Source organism: Cinclus cinclus, chromosome 4 (assembly GCF_963662255.1).
Source record: "Cinclus cinclus chromosome 4, bCinCin1.1, whole genome shotgun sequence".
Lineage (NCBI taxonomy): Eukaryota > Metazoa > Chordata > Aves > Passeriformes > Cinclidae > Cinclus > Cinclus cinclus.
The window spans coordinates 65,491,155-65,502,575 of NC_085049.1; positions in this window are offsets into that span (position 1 = coordinate 65,491,155).

The following is an 11,421-nucleotide window of genomic DNA, read 5'->3' on the forward strand; positions in this document are numbered from 1 at the left end:
GGGGTAGTTCCAATGTCTGAGCTGTGATGAGATTTTTCCCAAAGCTCCAAGAACAACAGAGCTGGAAAGGGTCTGGAGAAGCAGGAAAAGCTGGGGGAGCTGGTGAAGGGGCTGAGCCTGGAGAAGAGGAGGCTCAGGGGGGACCTTGTGGCTCTGCACAACTCCCGGACAGGAGGGGACAGCCAGGGGGGATTTGGGATCTGCTCCCAGGGAACAGGGATAGGAGCAGAGGGAACGGCCTCAGGCTGGGCCAGGGGAGCCTCAGGATGGATTTTAGGGAAAATTCCTTCATGGAATTACCAAAGGCATTGGAACAACTGCCCAGGGCAGTGGTGGAGTCCCCGTCCCTGGAGGGATTTCAAAGCCCTGTGGATGTGGCACTTGGGGACATGGGGCAGTGTGACTTTGGGTGACTTTATGATGCTGAGTTGTGTCCCCATTCGTCTGTTTGGGCCAGAAGTAAATTCTGCACCTTTAAGGTTGCTCCGAGAGCGAAGAGGGGCGGAGAGAAGCGCGGAGTTTGTTTTCAGGATCAGCGCTGGCTCCCCGGCATGCCCGCTCACGGGCTGCGTTCTCTGCAGCACGGACAGCGGGACTGAGCTCTCCTTTGCTTTTAGTTAATTCTGTAGCTGGCTGAGGCAGAGAAATTCCCAAACTGTAACTTTTCTTTTTCTTGGGATTGATCGGTCTGTTGTTCTGTGCTGAAAACCCAGAAAAGCACCGAGAGCTCACACCCAGCAGGGCCTGGGCATTTTCCAGCATGGGAGGGACTGATAAGGGACGGAGCTACACCCCTCCAAAAGGACTTTCTGAATTTTCCATCTCTTCAGAACAGCGAGAGTGTTGTTTGATATGTTTGTGATTACTTTGCTTGTTAAATAAACAGGGGTTTTTGTCCAGTTTTCTCCAAGGAAATCCTTTCCTGAAACACTAGGCGGAGGGGCCGCTTGTATCTGTTTCCTAGAGGCTTCTTTGGAACATTCCTCCCAAATTTGCCCTAAACCAGGATGCAGTGGTGGCCTTGGCAGTGCTGGGGACGGTTGGACTCTCTGACCTCAGAGACCTTTCCCAACCTGAACAGTTCCATGATTCTAGGAGAAGCCGTGGGTGCTGCAGGGTGACTCAGGATGTGACTTCAGCAACAGAAAGTTGAGAATGAGACACTCCCAGAATCACCCTGCTGAGAGATTTCATGATGGAATTTCTGCTCTGGAAGTTCTCAAATCAGAGATTCTCCACCATTCCCACAGGTGGAATTCCCCCATTCCAAGTGCTTGGCCTGAGCACTCCAAGGCAGAGAGGTCTCCAAGTTACGACCAGCTGCTTTCAACACACTCAGTCACTTCAGAGAAAAAAAAACAACAAACTTTCTACAGAGAAAAAACTCCAAAAATAACAGCAGGGTCTCCTAAACCTTTTTTCTTAATTTTGAAAAATCTGTGGGGACATGGGAACGTGAAATTCAGCAGCAGGAATGAGCAAGGGTGGAGTCCCCATTCCTGGATGGATTTCAAGTCCTGTGGAGCCTGGACACTCTGGGGGAGTCATGAGGCTCCCAGGGAGAGGTTTGGGAATGCAGGGGGCTGCGTGGGCACCCCAGGGAGCAGCAAGGACACCCTGAGTGGGAGCTTGAGAACCCCCGGGAGTAGCCATGGAACCCAGGGAATTGGAATGGGCATCCCAGGGAGCAGCATGGGCACCCCACGGATGGCATGGACACCCCAGGGAGGGCACGGACACCTTGGGGAGCAGCCTGGGCACCTCGAGTAGAGTCTTGGGTGCCCCAGGGAGTAGCACAAGCATTCCAGGGAACGGAGCAAGTATCCGAGGAAGCAGAGAAAGCATCTTAGGGACTGGAGCATACAACTTAGGGATGACATGGGCACCCCAGGGATAGCTGGACACCCCAGGTGGGGGCTCAGGTAGTCCAGGCAGTAGCGTGAGTGCTCCAGGCAGCAGAGCAGACATTCCAGTGAGCAGAGCAGAGCAGACATCCCAGGAAACAGAGCAGACATCCCAGGGAGCAGAGCAGACATCCCAGGAAACAGAGCAGACATCCCAGGAAACAGAGCAGAGCAGACATCCCAGGGAGCAGAGCAGACATCCCAGGGAGCGGCGAGGGCGACGTGGGGTTTAGCGCGGGAATCCCAGGAAACGGAGCGAACACCTTGGGGACACCTTAGGGATGGCCTCGGCACCCCAGGGATAGCGCGGGCACCTCAGCGGGAGCTTGGAAACCTCGGGGAGTGGCGTCATTCCCTCCGGAAGTCGAGCAGGCTCACCGGGGAGCGGAGCTGGCTCGTCAGGAAGCAGAGCGAGTATCCCGGGAAGTACCACCGGCATCCCGGGGAATAGCACCAGCATCCCGGGAAAACGGAGCCAGCACCTTCGGGACGGAGTGGGCATCCCAGGGAGAGCGTGGACACCCCGAGAGGGGACTAGGGCACCTCAGGGAGTGGCGTGGGTAACCCAGGAAGCGGAGCTGGCGCGCCAGGGAGCGGAGCGGGGATCCCGGAGAGTACCGCGGGCATCCCGAGAAGCGGAGCCAGCGCCTTCGGGACGGAGTGGACAGACACCCCGGGGAAGGTGTGGGCACCGCGGGGAGAGTGTGGGTGCCCCGGGGAGGGCTCGGACAAGCCGGCGAGGAGCCCGGGGCAGCCCCGCTTACCGGTGTCGGCGGCGGAGCGGAGCAGCAGGAGAGCGACGGTGCCGCAGAGCAGCGGCAGCAGCGGCCGTGCCATGGGAGCGGCTCGGGCCCCGCTCCGGGCTCCGGCGGGAGCTCCGTGGCGATTCCCTGCCGCTGTCGCTGTCCCGGCGTGGCTCGAGCTGTTTTCACTTTCGCTTTCGAGCCGGGGCCATCGGGAGGGACGTACCCCCCTTCCGGGATGGGGAGCCAGGGACAGGGAGCGGATGCGGTGTCCGGGAGGGGGGAGCGGGGGTGGTGATGCCGGGGGGATTCGGTACCCGGGGGGAATTCGGTGTCCGGGGACGAAATACCCGGAAAGAGATGAAATACAGCGGGATGAGGGGGATTCATTGTCCAGGGGTTCTGATGAGATGTCCGGAGGGCATGAAGAGATTCCCGGGAGGATGGGATACCTGGGGCATGGAATACAGGGAGGGGTGGGGGTGCAGTACCCGGCGGGATGCAATAGCTGAAGGGATGGGATAGACGGGAGTACAAAGCCTGAGGGAGTGGGAAGGGTGTGGAATTTGGTACTTAAAGAGGGATGCGATTCCCGGCGAGTGGGGAGATGCGGTGACCAGGGAGGGGATGCAATCAATGACCATGGGATGTGAGATTCCCTGAGGGGGAAAGGATGAAATATTTGGGTTTGTGATAGCAGTGGTGGGAGAGAGGAGATGGGATACCACTGGAGAAAGCAGTGCCTGGGGGGGGGGGGGGGGGGGTGCGATCGGGGGTCATGCAATATCCAGGAGGGTTGTGGTACTCTTGGGATGCAGTTTCTTGGGAAGGGATGCAGTCCTGCCGGGAATGTGGTATCCAAGGGAATTGCAGTGTCCTGGGGAAATGCAGCTCCTCCTACCTATGCCTGACCATGGATCTGGGGGAATTCTATGTCCTCGGGATGCAGGAATCCAAGCTCGAGCTGGAACATTCTGGTTGCCACACAAACCTCAAAACTGGAAAACAAACTATGATCTAATCCTGGAAGATCTGCAGAGCTCCTGGGATCAGGCTCCATCCCAAAACATTCCCAGGTCTCAGATCCCACAGATCCTGCTCACAACAAATCCTCCCCAACTCATCTCCTTGCTCGTGGCCTCTGTTTATTCTCACATAGTTTTATTTTGGCAGTGACCATCAGCAAACAGCTCCACATGCCTAGAAAAGGGAAAGCAAAGGATTGCTTGGATAACATTTCATGGCCAAGCACCAAATCTTCACTAGAGGTGAATAACTTCTCCCTCTGCCAACACGCGAAGAGAATTAACCTCAATTAACCCTCCCTGAAGCAGAAGAGAGGCTGCACCCATGACAAAGCACTGGACCCAGCCAAATGCATTTTAGAGAGAGCAATGTGAGCCTGGAGAACCAGGAGGAGATACACAGAAACATTCCAGATGAAAATGCTGCAGGAGTTCCACTCCAGCTCAGGGCAATCCCAGATTCCCAGGGCTGGCTGGTGACAGCTGTGGTTGTACTCTGGATGGGCTGGGATCCCATATGATGACAGTTATGAAAAGCAATCAGCAGGGCAGGGTTCAGAGCAGTTTATGGAGGAGCTGAGCATGAAAATCTCGGGTTTTGATAAAGAAAATTCAGTCTGGGAAGACTTTGCCTTTCTTGTCAAGAATTCCTTCAAAAGTTTTAAAAAATCCAATCGTGTCCTAAATTTCCAGGTGGGGATTTTGGTGCTCCTGGTGCAAATGAGGTCTGCAGCTGCTAATCTTCCAGAAGATAAGCACAACTGGGTGAGAGTTTAATTGGTCAGACTGGAGGACTGTGATCCCTGGGAACAGCATATTTGCAATAGTTTTCCATGAAAATCCTCGAGCCTTTCCATGAAAAACCAGAGCTAGGGGATGACTGGCCATTGAGGAACATACTCAGTGCTGGTGTAGCTCTGGAGGGTGATGAGAGGACGTGAGCTGGCACTGACCAGCAAAGGGACAGGGACCTGTGGTCCAGCCAAGTGTCCAAGCCAGGACACTTGGATCCATGACAAGAGCTGAGGAATCCAGATCTTCCATGCTTGGATTGTGAGGGTGTGAAAACCCAGGGTGTCCTTCGTCTCCTGAGAGGCACAGCTCGAGCTGTTATTTTATTATTTAATTATCACACTGAGATTAAATTGTTTAAAAGATTGAGACATCTGAAGTTCTGCCATGAGAAACCTGGTGTGACCCTGCAAGTGTGGGCTGGAGCTGGGATGGAGCTTCATTCCCAGCTCAGGAACTGTGAGTTCCAGAGCAGCTCTAGGATGTTCAGACAGGGAATTTTCCCTGACAGGCTGATTTGTAGGATCATCCCACCAAACCTTGCCTTGCCCCTGTCTCGAGGGAGCCCTTTGTGCATTCTCCAAGGTGCAGCATCAAAGGATCTTTCCCATCCAGCTCCAGAACAAGGATATGATCCTAAAGCATCCCTCCCTTGGGGCAGGGACAAAACCAAGGGCTGGACACAGCATCTGGAGATCCAAAGGAATTCACCACCCCACATCTAAGCTCATGCTTTAGGGATTGTGTGGTTTTAAATGCTTTGAACATCTGAGAAGCAATGTTTGGGCTGGGTTATCACCACTGTCTCATCACTGCCACCATCAATGGGATTGGCAAAAACAACTTTTAATATAAATTTCATAGAATTATGGAAAGGTTTGGGTGGGAAGGGATCTTAAAATCATCTTTTTCCATCCCTCTGTCATGGCAGGGACACCTCCCACTGTCCCAGGTGCTCCCAGCCCCATGCCCAACTTGGCCTTGGACACTTTCAGATACCCAGGGGCAGCCATAGCTGCTCTGGCAATTCCTAATTCCCAAGATCCCATCCATCCCTGCCCTCTGGCAGTGGGAAGCCATTCCCTGTGTCCTGTCCCTCCAGGCCTTCTCCCCAGTCCCTCTCCAGCTCTCCTGGAGCCCCTTCATGCCCTGGAATGTTCTGGAAGCTCTCCCTACATCCTTCCCTTCTCCAGGTGAGCGCCCCCAGCTCTCCCAGCCTTTCCTCCCAGCTGCTCCATCCCTCTGATCATCCTGGTGGCCTCCTCTGGATTGTGTCCAACATTCCATGTCCCTGGCAAGGTCCATTCTGTTATTTATTGCGTGGATCAACTGAGCACCAGGTCAGAATGAATTCAGAATGATTAATATGAGTGGAGAGGGTGCAAAAGGCTGAGGGCACAAAAGATTTTAGCAGCCCTTAATCATTGGCTAACTGAACATTTTCTTGAGTAGGGTTTGCAGCAATTACAACAGTCATTTAATTAGTGATCCCAGGTGCAAACATTCATCCTATACTTGCTGGAGGGGATTTAAATCCATTTGTACACACACTTATGTGTGGAGAGGGGGTTGGTCTGGGCTGGGGGATGAAGAGCAGCCCTTGAGAAGGATTTGGGGTATTGGGGGGTGAGGCTGGACCTGCCCTAGCCCAGAATCCCCAGCCATGAGCTGATCCCCTGGTGTGGGCAGCAGGGGAGGGGGGATCCTACCCCTGTGCCCAGGTGAGACCCCACCTGCAGAGCTGCCACAGCCCTGGGGACACAGCAACAGCACCTGGAGCTGCTCCAGGGCTGGAGCCCCTCAGTGCCCAGGGATCCAGGCTGGGAGAGCTGGGGGTGCTCACCTGGACAGGAGAAGGATCCAGGGAGAGCTCAGAGCTCCTGCCAGGGCCTGAAGGGGCTCCAGGAGAGCTGCAGAGGGACTGGGGACAAGGCATGGAGGGACAGGACACAGGGAATGGCTTCCACTGCCAGAGGGCAGGGATGGATGGGATCTTGGGAATTTGGAATTCCTGGCTGGGCTGGAATTGCCAGAGCAGCTGTGGCTGCCCCTGGATCCCTGTCAGTGCCCAAGGCCAGGCTGGACACTGGGGCTGGGAGCACCTGGGACAGTGGGAGGTGTCCCTGCCATGGCAGGGGTGGCACTGAATGATCCTTAAGATCCTTTCCAAGTAATTCTATGATTCCATGATTTCCCATAAATCATCAGGAAGTTTCCACCCTGGCTGCAACCCAAGCTGGGAATTATTGGAGGTGTTTTTCTTCAAAGGTCTACTAACAATGGAACTTTTCCACTTGGGCTGATTCCAGGCAGTGTCATTCCAAGAACTTCATGGAACAAAGGATCCCTTGTTCCTCACCTTGTTCAGGCAATTGGGGCTCTTCATGTGGACAATTTCTCTCACCTTTTCCATGCAGAAGTTCCTGTTTTGGTCAAGGGACACTTCACAATCCAGATGGGAATTCCTGAGCCTCCAGAGCATCTCCAAGGATGAGGAAGCACCACCACAAGTGGAAGTGGTTGAGGACTTCTGGGTTTCTCCTTCAATGTAGCTCATGAAAATCTCTTGAACTGGAGATTTTTGGGTAAGAAAAGTTGGATTTTAAGTCAGGACTAGAGATTAGTTCAGTGTCCAAAGGGAGACAAGCCCCTTGCTTCAAGTAACCAGAAATGAGGATCCATCTCCTTCCAGGGCAAAAATATTCCTTTGCATTCATTTTCCACCAAACAGAAACCAAAACTCTGCCTCAAGGAGCAGAACAGTCCAAATTCTGTGATTAATCAGCTTTTGTTTTCCTTTGAGGATTTAGCCAGGAATTACTTAATTTCTTATCAGTTCTCCCGGCTTCCTGCACTGAGCACATAATAACCAACTCAGGATGTGAGCAGATCCTCCCAGAAGTATTTGGGACTGTGCTTCATCCCTATTAATTTCATGTGCTGAGTGGAAAAGGTTCCAAGAAATTATTTGTAATGCTCAGGTTGGCAGCATGGGATGATTTCCTATCAAGCTAATTACTTTCATTTTAATTGCCTGCTATTACTCCAGCAAGAAGCAGTTGCTGGGTCTGGATTCTGTCTCAAAGCAGCACTGCCCATTGTGCTTGGAGGCACCTGGAAAAGTCAAAATATTGCCCTGGAAATTAAGAGGGGATGGAGAAACAAAAAAATTCCAAATTTTGTGTTATAGGAATGATGAAAATTTTGAGCCTCTATAATGAGAGAAGGAGGAGAAAGGGAAGAGGAGGGAAAGTAGGAAGAAAATGAAGGAGAAGGAGAAAAGGAAGAAGGAGCAGATCCAGCCTTAAGAATTGTAGCCAAGGTCATTCTCTCCTAAAAGCTAAAATACATCACACTTAACACTTGCTACAGTTTTACAGATAATGATCTCCTGCTTTGGCTGGAATTTGGAAGAATCGATAAAAATTGTTGGTCTTTGCTGCCCAACAGAACATCCTGGCTGTGGGAACACTGCTGCTGCAGTGATGACCTCAGGCTGGAGAGAGATTCCAGCCTTTCCAGAGCTTTCCAAGGGCCATGTGGCCATGCTGCAGTGACCTGAGAGCTGAGGAATCCAACAGCATGGGCTGTGCTCAGCTCAGGGACCCGCAGGGGATCTCCGGTGGAAATTGTTCTGAACTTCAGCTCCTTTTCCCAGCGAGGGGAAAGCACCCGTGAAACCACTCGGGACATTTTGGCCACAGGGGTTGCTTTGGTCTCAACTTCTGATCTGGGGAATTTCTTGGATGTGAGGGTGTTTGTGAGAATCGGCCTTTTCCCAAAGACAGCGAGCAGATTTTGGTCACAAGGTTTCATTTAATCCGCTGAAATTATTTGATGCTGTTCTAGGAGGGAAGAGCACTGACAAAACACGAGGTTGTGAAAATTCCAGCTGGAGGCTTGGACACATCCCCTTTTCCCTGCAAATAACACTCCCGGAGGGCTTCTCCTGGAGCAAAATGAATTCTGCTCACAGATTTTTGTATTCTCTGAGGGTGAGAAGGGGGAGGGAAGATTTGTCGCATCTCTCCACCCTCACTTTCTAGGAATAAATAAATGTCCATCATGGGAGGTTTTTTTTTTTTTTTATTTTTCTCATCTGTAATAAATTCCAGCCAAGTGGGGAAACGCCTACCTTTGTCAAGTTTATCATTGAAGTTAATAATTTGCAAATTCCACTTGGCTCTGCTATCAACAGCTCGGAATTATGATAGGTTGGGAATCTTGAATATAAGCCTAAGGAAAAACTTTTAAAAAGCCAAATATTCCCCTTGGAATTAGTGCAGTGATGTTGTCACTGATCTCTACGAGCACTTGAGGGAAACAATGTGTTAAAGAGGAATAAAAAGTGCAGGAAAAACTTGTTTATGAGCAGGCTGGGGTTTGTTTTGGAGCTATTCCTCTGTCTGCAGGTGTCTGGGATTACCAAATCTCAAATTTAAGGCGGAAACCTCAGAGTTGGGAGTGTGGCAGCACCAGCTTGAGCCTCTGGAAGTTGGGGGGGAAGACTGGGAAGCATCCACAGCTTGTCCCTGTGGGATGGATGGGTTTTGTTCCCTCTTCATCCTGGGACAACTTCAACCACGGGAGACAGCAAGGAAATCATAATTCCAGGAGAATCTGGGGTGCCTGAGCAGATCCAGAGAAGCAAGCACGAGAGAAAAAGTTGTCCCCAGGGTTTCTTAAAATTACTGGAGAGAGTAACTGATAATATAAATAACATATTTAATATATAACTGCATGCATTGAAATAATTTATAATATATACTATACAGTCTATTATATTATAGCAATGTATAATGTATCTAGTGTCATAAATATACAATATATAACATATGTAAATGCAATACTACATAATAAAATGATTATATCAATAAATAATGAAATTACTTACCATATAATAAGCAATAGAATAAGCAGTATGTAATATTTTTAATGTATAGTACATATTATATATTATAATAATGCATGTTATAAGTGTTATATGATATGTGATATCACATATAGTACATGTAGTATGTACAATAATAATATATAAAATACTACAGTTTATTATGTAAAATATATAAAATATCTAACATATAACAAATAAAATTAAATATGTGATATATTTTAAATTAATATTTTTATATTTCATATTACTTTATGTTATATAACACATTTTCTTTTAGGAAATAAACCCATCCTGTACCCCCCTTGTTTTGGAAATTTGTTGTTGGTGTTTAGGGGAGTAAACACAAACCCTTTCCTTACACTCCACTGCTCCAAGCAAAAACCACTGGAATTTTTTCTTTACCCACAGAAGGCACAAATCAGGTTTGGAATGCAGCAAACAATTCCCACTTGAAAAAACAAAGGAAAAGTGTCACAGCTTTTTGATAAAAGTTCCTAAATCCCTCAGGTCATTCCATAAAATCACATCTGACATCCTTGCAGCACCTCTAATCTTCTTTCCCAGTTTCCCAATGTAATGGGAAATGGTTCTCCAGACTGGAGACTCCAAAAATGCTGAAGGGAAAACAGAAATCTGAAATAATCCCTGACATTTTTTTGGTTGATTTTTTTTTTTTTTCTCAGTTCGAGGAGGAGAGGCACCGAATGAACTCATTCATAACTCCAGTCTATTGCACTGGAAACCAATGAGTTTATCTGAATTTATTTCCTAATTTAATTATTCAGGAAAAGGGAATTGTGTCAGGAATTGAGTGTGTTCCCACTTGAACAGGACTTGCCAGGACTGGTCACTCTGCTCATGGTGTCCTACTCAAATTTGTTGTCTGGGCTGTTAAACCTGGCTCAGAAGCACAGCAAAGAACCAGGATTAAGTTTAACAACTCGTGAATTACCCCAGGAGTTTTCCCAACTCCCTGGATCATGGAGAAGTCAGGAAAATGGGATGGAATTCAGCAGTTTTACATCAGCAGGTTCCTAAAATACCGTGAAAAATCCACCTGTGGAAAGAAAATTCTTTAAAACTGGGGTCATTGTTTCATGCTCCAGCCTCTCCAAGGTCACTGCTGCTGGATTTAACAGGGTACAGGTTTGGATCACCACATTTCCTAAGGAACCGCCTTTTTCCCTTTGATTCACGGAGGTGCAAGGCATGAAATGGTTTTCCTTGCAGGACGAGGAGGAGAATTCCAGCATTCCCAACCTGCACCTGCTGCCATGGTTTGGCATTCCAGATCCACAAAGTTATTGCACTTGGAAGCAGCAGCATCTCCCTTGATCCTAATTCCTCATATTTTAAGGAAAATTTATACAGTCACATTCCCACGTCCCCAAGTGCCACATGCCCAGGGTGTTCAATCCCTCTGGGAATGGGGAATCTGGACAAACCTTTCCAGGAAGGAATTGTCCCAATATCCAACCTAAATATTCCCTGGCACAACTTGAGGCAGGTTTTTTGTTTGTTTGTTTGTTTGTTTTTCTGTCCAAGAGGCTCAAATGGTTGGTGTGTTATGAGAGTTACACATGAGTTGCATGGGAATTACATGGCAATTATTTGGGAGTTACTTGGGATTTACATGTGAGGAACTTCAGACATTAATGGGAATCCTTTTTTTTTTTTTTTGCCATTGGGTTTAATGGTTGCTTCATCTGAAGAGTTACTTGGGATTTATATGTGAGTTACTTGCACGTTACACGAGTTACATGGGAGATTAACGGGAATCTCTTTTTTTTTCTTTTTTTTTTCCATTGTGTTCAAATGGTTGTTTTGTCTGGAGAACTAAGTGAAAGTTAACTCCGTTAACTTGCTAACATGTGAGTCACGGGGGAATTAATTTGATTTTTGTGCCAAGGGGCTCAGTGGTTGGTTTGTCACGGGAGCTCACAGTGTGAGTTACGTAAGAGTCACACAAGAGCTCCTTGTGACTTACCGCAGCTTCTGCCAAAGGCCCCAGGGAGTGGGATTGTCACGTCAGTTCCGTGTGAACTCCACGTGAGTTCCCGTTT